Genomic DNA, 20558 nt, shown 5'->3' with positions numbered 1-20558 from the left:
TAATATCCCGAAGAGTGTTTTCCAGCTTGGTTCCATTCTCCCTGTCGCTTTCAGGCACACCCATCAAACATAGGTTTGGTCTTTTCACATAGTCCCATATTTCTTGGTGGCATTGTTCATTCCTTTTCATTCTTTTTTCTCTAACCTTGTCTTCATGCTTTATTTCATCAAATTGATCTTCAATTTCCGATATCCTTTCTTCTGCTTGATCGATTCAGCTATTGATACTTGTGTATGATTCACAAAGTTCTCTTGCTGTGTTTTTCAGCTCCATCAGGTCATTTATGTTCTTCTCTAAACTGGTTATTCCAGTTAGCAGTTCCTGTAACCTTTTATCAAGTTTCTTAGCCTCCTTGCATTGGGTTAGAACATGCTCCTTTAGCTCAGGGGAGTTGATTATTGCCCACCTTCTGAAGCCTACTTCTGTCAATTAATCAAACTCATTCTCCATCCAGTTTTGTTCCCTTGCTGGTGAGGAGTTGTGATCCTTTGGAGGAGAAGAGGTGTTCTGGTTTTTCGAATTTTCAGACTTTTTACACTGGTTTTTCCTCATCTTTGTGGATTTATCTACTTTTGGTCTTTGATGTTGTTGACCTTTGCTTGGGGTTTTTGTGTGGACATCCGTTTTGTTGATGTTGATGTTATTCCTTTCTGTTTGTTAGTTTTCCTTGTAACAATCAGGCCTCTCTGCTGTAGGTCTGCTGGAGTTTGCTGGAGGTCCGCTCCAGACCTTGTTTGCCTGGGTATCACCAGGCGAGGCTGCAGAACAGCAAAGATTTCTGTCTGTTTCTTCCTCTGGAAGCTTTGTCTCAGAGGGGCACCCACCAGATGCCAGCTGGAGCTCTCCTGTATGAGGTGTCTGTCGACCCATGCTGGGAGGTGTCTCCCAGTTAGGAGGCATGGGGGTCAGGGACCCACTTGAGGAGGCAGTCTGTCCCTGATCAGAGCTCCAGCACTGTGCTGAGAGAGCCACTGCTCTCTTCAGAGCACGCAGGCAGGGATTTTTAAGTCTGCTGAACCTTTGCCTACAGCGCCCCTTCCCCCAGGTGCTCTGTCCCAGGTAGATGGGGGTTTTATCTATAAGCCCCTGACTGGGGCTGCTGCTTTTCTTTCAGAGGTGCCCTGCCCAGAGAGGAGGAATCTAGAGGGGCAGTCTGGCTACAGCGGCTTTGCTGAGCTGTGGTGGGCTCTGCCCAGTTCGAACTCCCTAGCGGCTTTATTTACACTGTGAGGGGAAAAACACCTACTCAGGCCTCAGTAATGGCAAACACCCCTCCCCCTACCAAGCTCGAGCTTCCCAGGTCGACTTCAGACTGCTGTGCTGGCACTGAGAATTTCAAGCCAGTGGATCTTGGCTTGCTGGATTCCATGGGGTGGGATCCGCTGGGTTCCACGGGTGGTAGACCACTTGGATCTCTGGATTCAGCCCCCTTTCCGGGGAAGTGAAGGCTCTGTCTCGCTTGCATTCCAGGCGCCACTGGGGTATGAAAAAAAAACTCCTGCAGCCAGCTTGGTGTCTGCCCAAACAGTTGCCTGGTTTTGTGCTTGAAACCCAGGGCCCTGGTGGCGTAGGCACCCGAGGGAATCTCCTGGTCTGTGGATTGCGAAGACCATGGGAAAAGTGTAGTATCTGGGCTGGAGTGCATGGTTCCTCACAGCACAGTCCCTCAGGGCTTCCCTTGGCTAGAGGAGGGAGTTCCCAGACCCCTTGCACTTCCTGGGTGAGGCTATGTCCCACCCTGCTTCTGCTTGCCCTCCGTGGGCTGCACCCACTGTCTAACCAGTCCCAGTGAGATGAGCTGGGTACCTCAGTTGGAAATGCAGAAATCACCGCCTTCTGCATTGATCTTGCTGGGAGCTGAAGACCGGAGCTGTTCCTATTCGGCCATTTTGCCAGCCACACCAGGACCATATCTTTTGATGCCATTTAAAAAGTTATAATCAATTATTTTTATTCTGAATTATAGAAAGCTCCATTTTCATTAAAGGTAGGGAAGTGCAACAGCTTCAACAACCAGGATTTAAAACAACAACAACAACAACATCCCAACACCCAAAAAACCTTAGCAGGGAGATTTTATGGTTGGTCTTAGACAAACTTACCAAGCAAGGATGTCAGTCTCAATTTTCTTCAATGATCTATTCTGCCCTGGTATACAGAAACATCATAAGGTTCTTTGGGTTGCTGGACATATCCCTACCCTACCTTACATAGTTTTATGTTACTTTAGCTAGGTTTCTTGCCTCAACAGAACTTTCTTCTCTTCTTTATTTTCTGACAGTATTTTCTCTGTCCCTTCTACCTCTTGCCCGATATCATCTCATCTAAAAATGAATTCTTGTGAATTCAGTGATAAAGACCATTCATATTTCATTTACTGTACATATTATAGTTGCATTTATGGAAGCTTTCTGGATCAATGCCTAACTGCAAGGATTGTTTCTAATGATGGAAATTTCAGGTTTATTTAAAAGATACTGAATTTTAAAGACCTTTCAAAACACACTGTATAGGTGGCTGCATATTCTATAGAACATTTATGGCTCACCATGTGTCTTTCATTAGTTATCTTTAAGTGAAAGGGTGAGGTCATGTGACTTTGGCCTGTTGCTACGTCATGCCAAAACAAGGCTGTTTACAAACTTTGAAGAAAATTCAAAACAGTGATTTTACTAAGCTAACCAAATTATCTTTCCCAATCTCTAGAATCACAATAGATTCAATAGATTGAAATTTTCACTATTCCACCTTCTGAGTCAAGTAACTTGGAAACTCTAACATTAGGAAAGCTTGTTTAGGAATATTCTGATTGATGTCTACGCCGGTCCGGTCCCTCTCCAGTGCCATCCACCCAAACATAAAAGGAGATGCTGGATGTGTTGCTTTGCCAAATATAATGTGGACCAGAGTTCTACCAAGATTAATCTGAAACAGCGTTATTAATGGCGGCACCTCAAGGAATGACTAAGTTGCACTCCATAACTTTATAAAATTTTATAACCCATCATCTAAACTGCCTGAATTAGTTGACTTTATTGTTTGTTAAATGCTTGACAGCCAATAGATTTAATACATTGTTAATTATCCTATTCTCCTTAAAATAGTATTTTCATTTTTATAACCAAGAATATTTAGAGGCTAATTAGAAATCCGGTAATGTGAATTGTAAATTATGTGTAATTACAATAAAACTACTGAAGAATAACACACATTACTTATAAATTGTAACACTGTGATAAATTAAAGCAATTACAGGTAAACCAATAATGTTCTTTAATTAAGTAGTTATGAATGAGAATTTGTGCTTTGCATTTACAATAACCTATAAGGTTGGAGATTGCATTTATAGCTTCTGCAGAAATCAATTGCACTCTGCTGTGATACTTTGCTAAGAATAACTTCTAAGTTCATTACTGTCATTATGCCATTATCATGTAAAAACACCCAAGACTGTTAAATGTAAGTGTGCTGACAACCAATCAACCATGCTTCTTAATATAATTATAATTATGTCACTATCTCTTCTTATGCTTTTATGAATCTGAGAAAAAGTTCATATTTCCACCAGTCTTCACTATTGGTTGCAAAGGAATAGAAGACGCTCTGTCACACACTTACCGAAAATACTATTGTATTTGACACTAATAAGGCTATTCATCCTCATAATTATCTTACTTCAACCTGCCGTTTATAAGATTATAGCAATATTTTTATGTTGCCACATCTGTTTATTATTTTATATATTGTTATAAGGTTGAGGTAACTCCTTGACATGTTCAAGTTGCAATCAATGTCACAGTATGAGTAGAGAAGAGAACCCCAACAGACCATCTCTCTATTTTTAATTCAAGTTGTGTGTTTTGTGTGTTCAAACAGGTCTCTGAAGGAGAAAGAGAGCCAAAACAAATTGGTGAAAAGGGAAAGAGTTGGGAGTTTCAAATGATGAGAAATTGTTGATCAAGCCTATTTAAAAGATGAATATGTAAAAAAGTAAGAAAAGGATTCTGAATTATTCAGGTATATGCATATTATTAATTTGCTTTGAGGCATTAACAATGAACAGTTCTCCAACAAGTAGGGAATGATTAGACTAGTAGCATAACATAATATTCCAAACACAGTATTTTGAATATTCTTGAGTGATATACCCAACCAGGGGAAGTCATGTGCATGGTAGACTACACATATCAATGATGATTGTCAGGTCTGAGATTTCACCCTGCGTATAAGCTAGTAAACTAGCCAATTAATGCTTCATGGATACTGGCACAAAACACAAGACTCCTGGGTCAGAAACAAAGGACTTTGGCACTCAAAGCTCAATCAACAGCATGAGCATCATCATGTTTGTGTTTGTTTCCTTTGTCCCTTCTTCAGATCTCATGGGAGTGATGTGGAGGGGCCTAGATGGATGCTATATGGACAGTGGGTTTGTCTGTAGTCAGGGAACACTGAATTTGGGGAATCTATTGCTTTTAGAGCAAGCAGTAAGAAAACAAGTTCTTTGTCCCAGAGAGAGGCTTGACATCATCTCTCTAGGTTGCTCTGCAAACATGACCCTGAGAAATAGCCCCAGAAAAGAGCAGTCAGCGCTTTGCATTCTTGATAAACCCAGTAAGACATGTAAGAGCCCAAGAGACTGAGGGGGGACTGTCTTTCCCAAAAATTAGCATAAATTAGTATACTCATATAATGAATGTACAGTTAATATACTCAGGAGTTTGATGTACAACTAGGTACAACAACAGTTTTTACCCATGGATTTTAAGTTCAAAATTCTGTTCCTAGAACTATGCTTACCTCCATACATTAAAAATTATTTAAAATGACACAAGAAACTCCTGGGAAGAGGTCTCTTTTGATCTACTTCCTCGATGTATTGCTCTTCAAATGATGTTTCCAGTCTATCATTTCTTTTGAACCACTCACTCACACTGTTTCCTTTCCTGTCTTTATTCACTTCTTATCCAATTAACTTTCAAATTGTGCCCTTAATGAAATGGTAGTTTAATATGTTTGTTTACATCTTGATTTACTTGGTATATTTAATAGTGGGGGCTAATAATGGGCTTTGATAAGCCATTTAATACAAATTTCTTAAAGAAAATGCAGAGCATTTGAAGCCATAGTGTATTTTTATTCTCTATGTCCAAAGTCAATTTTCAGGTTTTAATTAGTTTTGCAGAATGATCCACTGAACTTTTTAGGCAACAGGGCCACAGTTTAATGTGTCCCCAGACTTCATGATGTCCAAACTCTCAAGTTTTCTGTAACTGGTCCCCAACTCTTTTCCAACCCTTTTTCATTTTTTTTCATGAAAATTGTGTTGTTCTCTGCCATGCACACTCATCTCTTTTATTTGGTTTAATAATTTTCTGTTTTTCATAGTGAACAACCTTGGTGGTCCCTCATGCTGATTGATTGTGTCACTTCATCTAATGAACAGGACTAGGAAGGGCACCTGAAGGAAACAAGGTCATCATTTCCTTCTCCTGTCACCTTTCAACCTACCTTCAGCAAACTGTAGTTCCAGACCTTGGGGTAAAAATATCAAGTAATCTCATACTTTTAAAGATTACTCTCAGGTAAAAAGTTAATGGCCCCTCAGGTGTGGCTTTAAAAAGTTGAATTCAGGGTCAAACCCAAACCTCAAATCTTTTTCTAATTTTTTCTTCCCAATACACCAGAAACACACACACACACACACACACACACACACACACACACACGCACACATACCCATACACCTGCTTTGCTTCTGCTGGGGAGGAACCTGATGATGGTTGTGTAGCTCACTCCCAGCTCAGCTCTTTCTGTTCCAGTTGGCCACCATGTTGGTACTGGAAAAGTCAGACATCAGTCTCTGGGTTCCTGAGATGCCAAAGATACACACTAAACATTTTGGGTGGCTATCCTTAAGTCCTCCTCAACTGAATTAAGTTTACAAAGAAACACTCCCCTGCTGGTATCATGGTACCACAACTCCCCAACAACTTCCCAAAGGAATTCTTAATCCTCTCGCACTGGATCAGTCTTCAATGTCTGTTTCATACCTTTGAGGTGGTTTGGCACCTATGGCATTGCTCCCAGGTTTTGTTTTATTTTAGGGAGTGGGGACAGTATCTCATCTGAAAATTCAATATATGCAGAAGAAACAAGGCTAACATCCTATTAAAGTTGCCTTTTTGTATTTAATTATTTTTTGAATTTATTATTTATTTTTCGTCACTCTTACTACGTTGCAAGCCTTTTGAGGAATAGGGTCCATTTCTGATAACTTTTCTTTGATCAATGAATTGAGATTGTCAATTTATATACCTTCAGGGACAGAGGGGAATATAAATATATATGTGAATGGAGCAGATAGATAGGAAGAAATGAGGAGTATTAAACTTCTTTTTTTTTTAAAGGAGAAGTCAAGCATCTAGAATTTTATGGAAATTACTGATGTATTAATTGAAAACCCACAAACACATTAAAGTCATGTCTGCCCAAAGCCAAAATAATCAGTACATTTAATTTAATATAACAAAATAACTCCATTATTGGGAATAAATGAAAATAATAATTGAATATTTGACTTTTAAACTTGTTGTAGTTAAGCTTTAATTGGTATAAATAATTGGAATCTATTTAACAAACTGTTCTTTCATTTAAAAAATAGTCTTCCTGTAGACTAAGATAATTTAGAAGTTAGTTTATTATTTTCTTACCGTTTAGGTTATGAGCAATTAAAAAACATATTTACCTTCTGTTTTGAGAAAGTTAGTTTCTAAGTAAACAGTGTCTTAACAGGTTGAATTGTTCCAACTGTTTTCTACAAGTTAAGGAAAAGCTATAACTATTTATTATCTTTTATTATGTTATTTACTGTTAGAATGAATAGGCAAATTTTATTAATACTATTCAGAAATCCATGAAAAATTATAATTCATGAATGAAAAATTAAATGTAGCAAACTATTTATTTGAAATAACTTTCACCCACAAATAAAATGCATTGTCCAGTGCTTTCCTGTAGGCTAGTAAGGCCATGAAAGACTTTTGAAGAGAAGAAACTGATGAAAAGTGAGAAACAGAAAAGTAGCCTAAGAAAATATTTTCATTGTATAATAACAAAATTAAGGAGTTGGTTAGATGTCTGAGGAACAGGCCGGGCGTGGTGGCTCACGCCTGTAATCCCAGCACTTTGTGAGGCCGAGGTGGGTGGATCATTTGAGGTCAGGAGTTTGAGACCAGCCTGACCAACATGGTAAAACCCTGTCTCTGCTAAAAATACAAAAATTAGCCAGGTGTCATGGTGGGCACCTGCAGTCCCAGCCTTTCAGGAGGTTGAGGCATGAGAATCACTTGAACCTGGGAGGCGGAGGTTGTAGTGAACTGAGATCATGCCACAGAGCAAGACCCTGTCTCAAAAAAAAAAAAAAAAAAAAAAAAAAAAAAAAAGAAGTCTGAGGAACTATGCTGAGATGCTGAGATGCTGAGTGCTGAGTCGGGAGAGGAGCTGAGAGCTCCTGAACTGATGTGTGGGGTGCTGGTGCAGAGCTTTTCCTCCCAGCTCCAACCAGGAGCTTTCTTCCTACTTCTGTGATATCTTGCTTCTTCTCTGCCCTTGAGGATTTTATCTCCAAGAAACAGATGAGAAAAAGAGCAATTACATTTCACTGAATGCCTACTTGGAAAGTTTCTGGGTTTCATTAAAAGTAAAACAAACCAAAAAAGAGAGATGCTTTTAAAATTAATACCTGTTATGTGCTATAGATAACTGGGGTAGTGCCACTGGGCTGTTTCTATCGATCCCTTTTACACTGTTCTACTTTTCTTTTTCCTATACCTACCGCCTTTGAATGCACACTATAATATGCTTATATCTGCAGTTTACTCTTTAGGTTCTGTATCTTTCTGCCAAAAATATAAGCTCCACGAATGTAGGGACCTTTGCTTGCTTTGTTTGCTGATGTGTTCAAGCACTCATAAGAGTGCCAGGCACACAGTAAGTGTACAATAAATATTTTTAGACTGTTCTATAAAGAATGCATAGGATAAAAGGAATGGCTATTGGGAGACACTGTAATAGACCTGAGAAAGGATTTCTTTAAAATCAGGAAAGATAGAAAACCAATGGAATATGTTAAATTCTTTTTATCAGGCCTCTCAAGTTACTTAGACACAATACATTCAATAAATTCCAAGTCCTGCTGCTTCTACGCTTTTTTGTTTGTTTGTTTTTAGGCAGAATCTCGCTGTCACCAGGCTGGATTGCAGTGGCGCGATCCCGGCCACTGCAACCTCTGCCTCCCAGGTTCAAATGATTCTCCTGCCTCAGCCTCCCAAGAAGCTGGGATTACAAGCACACGCCACCATGCCCAGATAATTTTTGTAATTTTAGTAGAGACGGGGTTTCACCATGTTGGCCAGGATGGTCTCTATCTCCTGACCTTGTGATCCGCCCCCCCTCAGCCTCCCAAAGTGCTGGGATTACAGGTGTGAGCCACCGTGCCTGGCCTGCTTCTACTCTTAAAATACATCTCAAACACACTTCTCCATTTCTATTTGTGTCATACTTTCAACAACCCTTTTTCTAGATGTCTCAACAGCTTCCTTGTCTTTTCATCTCAGGGGCTTACATCAAATAAGTCACCTTCAATCATTCACAGGCTTGAGCCGATTTATGTATTACTCTTCTGTGTTAGACATGGAGATAATGTTTATTAGCTGGTTTTACATAGTTCCTGCTTTCACGGAATTTACAGTTTAATTTGGCAGAAGGGCATTAAACAAGTAATGATCCAAATACCTACAGAATTATAATTCTAATTCGACGTTGGAAAGGACAGTTTGCCTTGAAGGTATAACTAGGGGAACTAATCTAGCCTAGAATATCAGAGGATAATTTCTTCCTGAGAAAGTGATGTGTATGCTGAGATTTGAGAGAAAGTAGGGCATTTCCCAAGGGGAGAAGGGGAGAAAGTCTTTTAGGGGGAACAGAATATGTTAAACCCCTGGGGTGGGAGGGCTCGGAGCACCATCATGAGTTAAAAATCTGCTTGGTTGAAACCAGGTGATGTATGACTTGAAGGGGCCTGATATGGATTTTAGACTTTATTTTAACAGCAATGAGAAGCCACAGATGAATTTTACTTGAAGAATAAACTTGACCCAAATCTGTAAAATCACACTGCATGTATTGGAGTTTTCTTCAAGCCTCAGTAGCTCCCTAATGCCTGCTGGGTACAGATCATAATAATATCTTAGCCTGTAACTCAAAATTGTACACGTTACTCATAGTGTTTAATCTTAGCTTTTTCCAGTGATACACACTGGACTATCTCTGGCTCCCTGAACCACCTTCCTGTCCCTCACAGTCAATCTTCTGTGTTCTCCTCTCCTCTCCTCTCTTCTCCTCTCCTGTCCTCTCCTCTCCTCTCCTCTTTTCTCCCCTCCCCTTACCCCTTCCCCTCCCCTTCCCTCCTCTCCTCCCCTCTCTGCTTCTCCTCTCTCCTTTCTTTCATTCCTTTCTTTCTGATGGAATGCCTATTCTGCCTTCTTGGTTTAATATAATCTGTTCCAAATATATCATTAGATTCAGATCAATTATTGTCTCATCTTTTTCTTTGAATCACTTTTACAGCATGTATAATATTCTTCTCATGGAATAGTGATTTTCTTTCTATCAAAACTCCATTAAAATATCTTTTCCTTAAGGACCATGTCTGATTCTTATTTGATATCTCACAAGAAATTCCCCATACTGAGCACATAATAGCATGTGCTTCGTGGGTATTTGTGAAATAAAGTATCTAATTCAGTCTTCCTGAATCCAAGGGAATGTGCTGGAAACATTCAGAAGATTATTGCAAACTCTAAAACATGACAGTGGCCTTTTCTTTCTCAGCCCAAACAAGTAAAGGAGCAGGATAAAATATGCCTATGTGAATGTAAGCAGCCTTCTGGCTTCACTTATCTACTAATCCAGCCCAGACACACTCTAAGTCATTTTAATTTTGCCTTCTAACAGTTGAAAATGCCTTGTCCTCCTGATCTCCTAGTGTGGCCTCCAACCACTGACAATTTTTATTTCATGGAAAAAGCAGGAGACTGGGAGAAAACAGCCCAGGGTTCAAACTTGACTTCCGTGGCTAAAACCAAATTCTAAAACCCTTCAATTTGGCCTGATCATCTGTAAATGGACAGGTGACAAGGCTTGTAATGCTAAATAATGAGCAAAGATACATAAAGAACCTATCCTAGTACCTGGTGCATAAAAGAGGCTCAATGACTGTCAATTCACTTACGGTATCCTGCCCACAGTCTCCTGGTTCAGTTGAAAATTTGTCTCTTTTTCTTCCCAAATCTCACTTCACCATCTTTGTTATTTATATCATTCATCCTGTCTTCTTCGGAATGTAGCTCATTAATTATCTCCTCCTTTCCCTCTCTCAGCATTAGTCATCTTTTCCCTTGACTTATTCCTTCTGCTCTGCCTTCAAACATGCTCAGCTCTCTACATTCCCAAACATCTTATATTTTAGCAGCCATTTTACGCATTCATTCATTCAAAAGCAATGAAAAACAACATATGTGGACAATGCTAGGTACCGGGGCTATAAGAATGAATATAATACTGTCATATGTTTTGTACCACATTAGGAGAGACATGATATATAAACAAATCATTATTTAGTTAACATCATATAATAACCCAATAGCAACCCCTGAAAAGTTCTATGGAAGCATTGAAAGGAGGCATTCATTTTGCCTGCAGGATTAGGGGTGTCTTCACACAGGAGGAGATACCTGAGATAGGTTGTGAGGCCATCGGTAGCGATTAGGAGATATTTTATTTTGAAGGGCCAGTATTAGCAAAGGCAAAAGGTATTAAAAATTAGGACCTGCTAAAGAAGGGCAAATAATATAGAGTTGATCGTAGCAAATGGTGTCAGTTGAGTATGATCTCAATTGGGAGAACTTTGAAGTCTTCAGGCAATGGGAGCCATCAAAACATTTTAACCAAAGGAGTGATATCACTAAATGTGGCTTTTAGAAAGATAACTTTGGGTAGAAAGAAGAATGGTTGAAGAAAGGAAAGGTTAGAAGTAGAAAGTGCAGTTGAGAGGTGATTGCAATAGACCAGGCTAAGATGCGATTTGGCTTTTGCTCTACCACCATCTTCTCCATTGAGCATCGCCAATCACATTGCTTCTCAGCCTCCTGGCTAAGCTCAGGTGTGAATATCACCAATCACATCCTATGGACTGTAGGATACAGTAAATTTCTCTTCAAAGTTTAGCCTGTTAACTTCCTTTAAAATTCAAGGTGAGAAAAATTGTTAAGTACAATGAGTTCTGAGTTCCTCTTCAAAGAACTAATATGTCAGTATGTTCAGCTTCCCTGTTCTTTGTTCTCCATTTTAAAGTTTGACTTCCTTGTTCTTTACCCTCCTTGCCTCTAGTTTCAGTAAACAACCCTCTCCTAGCCTCTGTCGCCTGTTCTGTCCTTAGGCATCCTTAGTCACCTGTTCTGTAACTGTCCCTCCCTGCCAAAACTACTTACCCCACCACTCTGGCTCGTACTCTTGCTCTCTTTAAAATAGCCATTTGGAATTAGCTTAGACTGTGAGGTCTAACCCTAGCCTCAGGGTTAGAAAAGACACAGCAGTAGGGACTAGCTGGGTGAGGAATAAGACCCCCTTCCCCTCCCTTGTCCGGTGTGCTCTTGCCATTACTCCATCTGCAAGATGCAACCTTCTATAGAAGTAAATTGCCTTGCTGAGAACATTTTTGCCTGAGTGCTATTTTCACTTGGTGGCACTGAGCATTTACTTACAACAGGACCAAATTAAATGGCACTTTCTCAGACCTCGACTTCCTTTGTTTGCAAGGTATATTTTATATCTCAAATCATCCAGTTCTTCTCAGATCTCCTTCCTGTCTTGCCTTCTGTGTCAGTGCACATGGCTCATTAACCTTATCACTCTTTCATTCCCGCATGGGTTCCTGCTTCGGTGAGATGGACAGTTCATCCCGGTCTATTTTCTTATCCTCTCCGTGTTATTTTGCATATATTCCTACTCTCACCCATGTATTCAAGCATCCTTTCTAAGCAGATTAATTTCAAACATGTGACCTTTGTACTATTACTGCTTTAGAGCCTCCTCCATTTATGCATTTCCGAAGGTCTGCTGGATATTTCTGCACAGAAGCCCCGCCAGCTCATTGACTTTAGCATGCTGTAACTCTACTTCAAAGTCACGTTTCCTTGCATCTTCCCCAACAGTGCCACCTTTCTTCTTATCTCTCAAGTAGAGATTCAAAATCCTGAGCTGCACCTCTTACTTTTCTTTCATCACCTGCCACAATCTTTTTTTTTTTTTTTTTTTGAGATAGTCTTGCTTTGTGGCCCAGGTTGGAGTGCAGCAGCATGATCTCAGCTCATTGCAACTTCCACCTCCTGGGCTCAAGGGGTTCTTCTGCCTCAGCCTCCAGGGTAGCTGGGATTACAGGTTAATTTGTATTTTTAGTGGAGACAGGGTTTCACTGTGTTGGCCAGGCTGGTCTCGAAATCCTGACCTCAAGTGACCCACTCATCTTGGCCTCTCAACGTGTTGGGATTACAGGCATGAACCACCGCACCAGACCACCTGCACCAATCTTAAAAACCCTTATGTTGCTTCTTCCTGAGCAATGGTTCTTCAGTCATTTCATTCTTTCCATCCCCACTGCTACTGTTCTAGCTACTTATTTTATTGACTCCTATCACATGTATCACTATACCATTCATGTTAGAGAAGTTTGTGTATGCTCATCATATTCTCTAGATTTTAAGCATCATGAGGGCAGTATGTATCAAAGCTTGGAATGAAAATTCCTAATGAAGCTTGGAGACCTATCCTATCAGAATCCTGTCATGTAAGTTTATCCAACTAAGTTGTCAACTTCCCCTTGCCTTTTCCTCTTCCTCATTCCTGAAAGCTCCAATGTGGAATTTGAGCTGAAGATCAGCCCAGTGCTTAAAATCACAATAGCTTAAATAGCTCTGTGGCCCTGGCCCACCCCGTCTCTGCTTTTATTAAAGTCCTAGGTTTCTTCATGTTGGAGACAGTATCCCCAGTGTGTGATCCTGAAATACACTTGAGGTACAAAGATTCTGTGTCTTGTGAGTTGTAGCAAGATGCCTTATTTGTAGTAGGCCATAATTATTTGCTGAATGACTAACAATTTATCTAATCTAATTGATTTCTAAGCCACTGATATTTGTATGTTATTTGTGTATTTTAATGTACATAATCATTAAAACATTAGCAAGTATTTTCTGCCCATTTTAACAGCTCATTACCTTCTATATCATGTTATATCCTGGTTTATATAAGAACATCTGTGTCTAATATATTCCTGTAAATCATCCCTGTTCATTTTCATAAGGATATTAGACTCAGCAAATATGTGTCATGTGGATTTTTATGTGCCAGACTCTAAACATCACAAAAACTTCCCAGAGCCAGAGATAACTGCACTGAATCAGCTGTTCCCAAGTTTACTTTTAACCATTGCTCAAATTAGATATCTATGAGCTCCCCTTAGAGTCCAATCCCAGGCTGCCAGCTGCTCCAGATGTAAGGAGCTTTTATAGCCTTCAAACACATTTTATCTGTCATCATTTTCATCAACACGAATATCTTTCTCTTTATTCTCTCTCATAGAACCTGGTAAACAAGGAAAGAAAAAAGCTTGGCTTTATTGTAACTCCAAAGGGGTCAGTCTGTGGGGGAAAAAAACAACACAGCATGTCTCTCTTTGCATCTCTTTCCATGCAGTTCTTCAAAGGTTTGTCAACCACCACCTTAATCCATTTATTGAAGATGCCCAGTTTTCCAGGTGACCTTTTCTTTGGAATTCATTGGAAATGCAGCTTGAAGTGATAGAAAAGCAATGAAGAATGCAGGAAGGTTTCAGCGCTAATTTTGTCTCTACACATTAACAGATCATGTGTTCTGACCAAATTACCCACTTTTTCTCATCTGTAAAATGGGCAGTGATTTTGAGAGGGTTAAACATGAAAAATGATTATAACATTTTTAAATAACATAAGCTACAAATAAATTTGCATACCTTTTGATCCTAATCACAGAGTTGGGATGTACTCAAATAAGTTTGCCAAGATGTAAAGTAAAAGGATGCGCATTGCAGCAGCACTGACAATAGCAAACAACTGGAAAAAGCTAATGAAAGTGCGAAAAGGGAGCTGGAATGGAAACGATGAGACAGCCATATCATGGGATATTATGGAGTCACTTTTTAAAAGTCGCGTGGTTTTGCATAGCTTATAGGGAAAGGTTTCCAAGGAGGAGTATTAACAGGAAAAAGTGAGGCCAGGCACAGTGGCTCACACTTGGAATCTCAGCACTTTGGGAGGCTGCGGCAGGTGGATTACCTGAGCCTAGAAGTTCCAGACTAGCCTGGACAACATAGTGAGACTCCTCTCTAAAAAAAAAAAAATATATATATATATACACACACATACACACACACACACACGTGTATTTATATATACACACACATATGTATATTTAATATATATGTGTATATACATGTCAATATATGTGTATATATGTATATATGTGTATATATGTGTATATATGCGTATATGTGTATATATGTATATATGTATATATGTGTATATATGTATATATGTGTATATATGTATATATGTGTATATATGTGTATATATGCATATATGTGTATATATGTATATATGTATATATGTGTATATATGTATATATGTGTATATATGTGTATATATGCATATATGTGTATATATGTATATATATGTATGTGTATATATGTGTATATGTGTATATATGTATATATATGTATATATGTGTATATATGTGTATATATATGTATATGTGTATATATATATATATACACTTTTTTTTTTTTGAGGCAGAGTCTTGCTCTTTCGTTCAGGCTGGAGTGCAGTGGCACAATCTTGGCTCACTGCAACCTCCATCTCCCAGGTTCAAGTGATTCTCCTGCCTCAGCCTCCCAAGTAGCTGGGACTACAGGTGTATTTTTAGTAGAGGTGGGGTTTCACCATATTGGCCAGGCTGGTCTTGAACTCCTGACCTCATGATCTGTCCTCAGCCTCTCAAAGTGCTGGGATTACAGGCATGAGCCACTGCGCCCGGCCTGTATATATATTTTATAAAGAGTAAAAAGTGAGGTATAGAGCACTTATTTAGCATGTTATAAGGTATAAATAAGAAAAGAATGTGTGTGCACATAGGCTACTATATATATGCACAGATATATTCTGGACTAAAACTTAAAACTGATAAAATGACCAACTTAGAATAGAATAATTGAGGACAGGAAGGTGTCATTACTTTGTTACACATGTGTCTACATTTGCATACGTTTTATTTTCTTTATAAAAATAGCAAGAGTAACATGAATAGTATAACAATGAGACTTTTTGATATTCTTTTGTATACATTTGTTTAAAAAACTAATATATAACCTGAAAATAAATGTAAAAAATTCTATAAAACTTCAGTGGATGTATTGACATAAGCCTAGAAGTTCCAGACTAGCCTGGACAACATAGTGAGACTCCTCTCTAAAAAAAAAAAATATATATATATATATATATATATATACACACACACACGTGTATTTATATATACACACACATATGTATATTTAATATATATGTGTATATACATGTCTATATATATGTGTATATATGTGTATATATATATGTATATATGTGTATATATATACACTTTTTTTTTTTTGAGATAGAATCCCGCTCTTTCGCTCAGGCTGGAGTGCAGTGGCACAATCTCGGCTCACTGCAACCTCCACCTCCCAGGTTCAAGTGCTTTGTCATCATACAAAGAATACCAACATTCAGTCATAGACTCAAAGAAAAATTAAGTCTAGAAGATGTGCTGCTTGTAGTGATCTGGTATTGCGTAGGTTAATGCTATACACCGTATTGGGGAGAGTATGTAATCAGCTTTTATCAAGTACCTGCTGTTTCCGTTGCCCGCGAACACCTAGCGTGTAGGCATAGAAGGATTGGAAGGCAGCTCTTGTTCATTGCATATTGCTTTTTAAAATCTAAAAAATCATTACTGGATAATACATGAACAAATATAGTATGATGTGGGTGGGGAAATTCTCCCCAGCTGTGCTGAGGCAATGAGCATGTGGATCTGGAAGAACAGCAGCCGGGCTGAGTCACCATGTCTGCCCCCTGAGTTGTTGGGTGAGGCGGCTGGACCTAGGGAATTCTGATGATTTGCCCAAGGTGAGCTAGATGAGCTGAACAGGGACCGTGTTTCTAATCAGCCCATTTCAGTATGGGGCTTTATCTGTGGCAACACACATTCTGTGGTCAAGATGTGGGGAATAGACCCACCTGATTTAGTCCCCACGATACCATAGAAGGTGTTTATTTTATGAATAAAGATATTCAAAATCACAGAGATTAAATAATTTGCACAAAGACACAGGGCTAAATGATAGCAGAACTGGAATTTAAATTCCCATCATCTGACTCACTCCATTGTTTATTGTCTTAATGACAGGAGTGAAGATACACAAGTGGGAATTGATAAGGTGTGTAGGGAAAACAGTTAGCTGAAGGCTTGTTAAAATAGCCGAGATAAATTCTTCTAGGTGCCAGTAGTATGATAGTAAGAAATGAATTCAGCAAGGGAAGGCAGAAGTCAAGTGGCAAAACCGGTGAAATGAAGATTTCCAGGAGACTCTATGGAGCTAGCCTATAAATGTTATGTTCAAATATTCTAATACCTATAGCCAAATAGTGGGAGTATTAATAAAAACCTCTACACCTTGCTAGCACTTCTTTTTCCCACAGGTCAAATCTGCAATCCACTTTAAGGTTAATGGCTGTGTCTTTGAGGTATATTTAGTGTGTTCACCTTTTAAGGGTCACACACATAACTATGATAACCTGATTTATCACCTATACTGTGTAACACTATCTTTTACTCCAAATGAAAAATTAAACTTCCTACAAACGCCATAAAATGCATATTAAAATATCATGCGCAGGGCGAATACAAATTTTACATAATGACAGGTTTAATTTTGTTTATTCTGTTAGCATCTATTCTTGAAAACTGGGCCCCGAATTTCTCTATTTATGCTCCTAAATTCAGAATAGTCTAAAATGTCATTTTTATTATTCCTTATATTAGAGTGCTTAAAATTAAAAACATTCATCAGAAAATTGCTGTCTTTAAAACGTATCACCCAATATGGAATGTAAATATTAAATTTAAATATTTTAAAATTAAATTATTATTGAATTTATAATTGCATGAGCACAGTGTAGTTGGGTTATGTGTGGGTGGACAGCTGTGTTCTCAGGCAGAAATATGTCCCTTAACACCACTTTAAAAGCCACAAACCAAAAACCTTCAGCTGCCAGACTGAGGACAGAAAGGTTACCGAAAGCCAAAGAGAAACTGTCACTACTAGACATTTTGAATCAGTCCCTAATTATTGAAAGTCACTTTAAAATATATGGGCACATTGAATTTTCAAAACTGCCTTTATGGAACTAACAACCTAAGAATTAACTGATTTTTTTTCAGCAAAGCAACTATAAATAAATGCAAAGGAAGAAAGGATGGAATAAGACAAATACAGTGACTTGCACTCCCAGGTATGAAATATAAACATACGACCATTTGATTTAAAAATAGAACTTGTATAGCTTTAGCACTCTAGTCAAAAATACATGTTGTCTTAATAAGATGGTAACAAACCCTTATGTGCAAGAAATAGACAATATAAACTTCATGTATGATGCCGGTTCTAGTTTGTAAATAGTAAATACTTCTTTAAATGTGTAGAGTGTCTCATGCATTTCAGAACATGACATGTTCATTGTTTCGTCTGAATCTTGAAACACGGAGGTACCTTTCTACTCATTCAAGCAGTTGGCCTCGCTCAGGATCTGCTCAGATCCCACTTGCTCTATGATTCCTGCGTTGGCCGCCCCAGATGGGCATAATTCTCCCTCCTCTGAGAGCTTGTGGAGGTAATGATCTCACAGGGAAATGGCTTTGTCTTGTGTTTGCCTTTCCTTCCTTCCTTATGATGTATCTCTGAGTTGTCTCTCATGTCACCTTCTCTCCCTCTTCCCTTCTCCACGTCTCATCCCTTCACTGTAATACCCAGCACGGGACTCTGGCCAGGATTTACAACCAGGGTGTCTGTGGGCTGACATGCCTCTGTGTCCTGGCCTGCAGACAAGCCTTGTATGGTCTCTAGTGCTTGTCCGTGTTTACCTAACATTGAAAACCTTGGGAGATTTCATAGAAAAATCTGAATTTCTAGTTTCTTTTGAGGAAGTGGAAGATTTGGCTGCTCTGGGTTATTCTTACTTCATGGCAGCAACTGGTTAGGGACACGTGGGAGCTTCCCCTTCAGGATTTGCCCATACACTCCAACTTGCCACAGTCCTCCTCGCTCCCTGTTGCACCCCTACCTTGAAGCATCATTATGAATTAGTGACTGCCACTTTTTTTTAATGACAGAGAAATAACCTGTCTGCACTCTGATTTCTATTAAAAGTGAGTTGACAGGCTGGGCGCAGAGGCAGGTGAATCACCTGAGGTCAGGAGTTCGAGACCAGCCTGGCCAACGTGGTGAAACCCCCATCTCTACTAAAAATAGAGTGTGGTGCCGTGTGCTGGGTGTGGTGGTGGGTGCCTGTAATCCCAGATACTGGGGAGGCTGAGGCAGGAGAATCGCTTGAACCCATGAGGTGGAGGTTGCAGTGAGCCAAGATTGTGCCAGGGCACTCCAGCCTGGGCGACAGAGTGAGACTCCATCTCAAAAAATAAAAAAATAAAAAAATGAGTTGACCAAAGAAAGCATGAAGAAGCCTAGTACAGTGGTGGCACATGCCTGTAGTCCCAGCTACTCGGGAGGCAGAAGCGAGAGGATCGCTTGGGCCCAGGAGTTCCAGTCCAGTCTGGGCAACATAGCAAGACCCGCCTCTTAAAAAAAACAAAACCAAGAAACAAGAAAAAGCAAGAAAGGCCATTGGATGATTCCCAATCTGTAGCCCTCATTTTCAATATGGCTTGGCCCTGTTGGCATTTGAGTTTGTGCTCTGTGTTAAAGCGAGAAACTGAGGAGCACACAGTCTGCGCTTCATCACTTACTTCTTAACTGTGAAGCCCACCCTTCTGGTTTCTCATCTCAAAAGGAGAATCTGAGGTAGCTTTTTCTTGAGGATTAAGTAAGGTAAGTAAGTAATAACTATCACTCCTGGATAATAATGCTCACATGTGTATTTTTGGCCTACAAAGTAGATAAACTGAATGTATCTAGTCCCCACTTTGTTGGAAACCTTCGGGAGAGTTCTCTTGTACAGGAGGAGACACTTGAACAGAGTTTGGAATATGAACTACATTTTACACAGCAACTTCAATTTCCATCTGACTGTCCACAACCCCTATAGACCACTGGAGTGCTTCCTCACTGATTTAAAGACTTACTGTGCAATGCTGGAGAATCCAGACATTTTGAGGAAAACAGATGATGAAGTTCTTAATAGAATCACATTGGTGGCTGCTTACCATTTATACACACCTTCCCAAATTGCCCTGCCTGCCATTTTATCTAGTGCCTTCAGGGCTGGAATTACTATGGAAAGTTATTTATTGGACGGTCTGATGTTGAGAGAGAACAGAACTTGCTTGTCACAGTTACTAGATATAATGAAAAGCATGAGAAATTGAGTAAAAAAGTATGTACCACCCAGATCTGAAGAAGCTGCTGTTCTGAAACCGAAGTTGGAGCAATGTCATTCGGCTGAGCTCGCACTTAATGTAATTATGACGAAGAGGAAAGGCTGTGAAGATAATGATGATGTCTCAAAGAAATCCAGACATGAGGAGGAAGAATAGACTGATGATGACCTGGTAGACTCTCTCTAGCCATTTCAAGTTGACTTGTCAATGCTAACTAATCAAGAGAATTAGGAAGCATACCAGGCTTTGAAGGTGAGCTGTGGTTGTGCCACTGCACTCCAGCCTGGGTGACAGAAGGAATGAATAAATAAATACATAGTATATCATATGAAAACATCAAAACATTAAACATTTCTATTTGTTATCTAATTTTTTTCTTTCATAGTAGTTCATGTAAAAGAAAACATCTTCAAAAAAGCCAGAAAAAAAAAAAAGCTCAGCTCATTATCTGCAACATAGTGGGCATGTGTTGTTACTATCCTTATCATGTGTGACGTTAGGAAATCCTTCAGAACTGAGCTCTTCCATGGGGTCACCTCAGCAGCACAGGTTAGATTTGCCCAGCAGCTGGAACTCATGAATCAAGGCTGTGAGTCATGGTCTAATACATATTTGTTAGATGCCTACTATGCGTCTGGCACTGTTGTAGATACTTGGTATCTATGTTGTAAACAAAGCAAATCTGCTCTTATGAAGGCTTACCACCAGTAAGTGAAGGAGATAAGAAATACGTACTCAAATATATATAATTATGCCA

General features: G+C 39.3%; 1 protein-coding gene and 1 pseudogene across 1 annotated transcript in view; one reads left to right on the top strand and one right to left on the bottom strand.

Annotated features, from left to right (window-relative positions):
• TENM3 (teneurin transmembrane protein 3) overlaps positions 1-20558 on the bottom strand; it is a 1583118-nt gene that overhangs the window by 867788 nt on the left and 694772 nt on the right. The window lies entirely within an intron of this gene.
• LOC100598141 overlaps positions 1-20558 on the top strand; it is an 82879-nt pseudogene that overhangs the window by 56507 nt on the left and 5814 nt on the right.

Source organism: Nomascus leucogenys, chromosome 7b (genome assembly GCF_006542625.1).
Source record: "Nomascus leucogenys isolate Asia chromosome 7b, Asia_NLE_v1, whole genome shotgun sequence".
In the NCBI taxonomy this organism is placed as follows: Eukaryota; Metazoa; Chordata; class Mammalia; order Primates; family Hylobatidae; genus Nomascus; species Nomascus leucogenys.
Note: the sequence above shows the minus strand (reverse complement) of the source record. Positions and strands in the feature narration are given on the sequence as shown.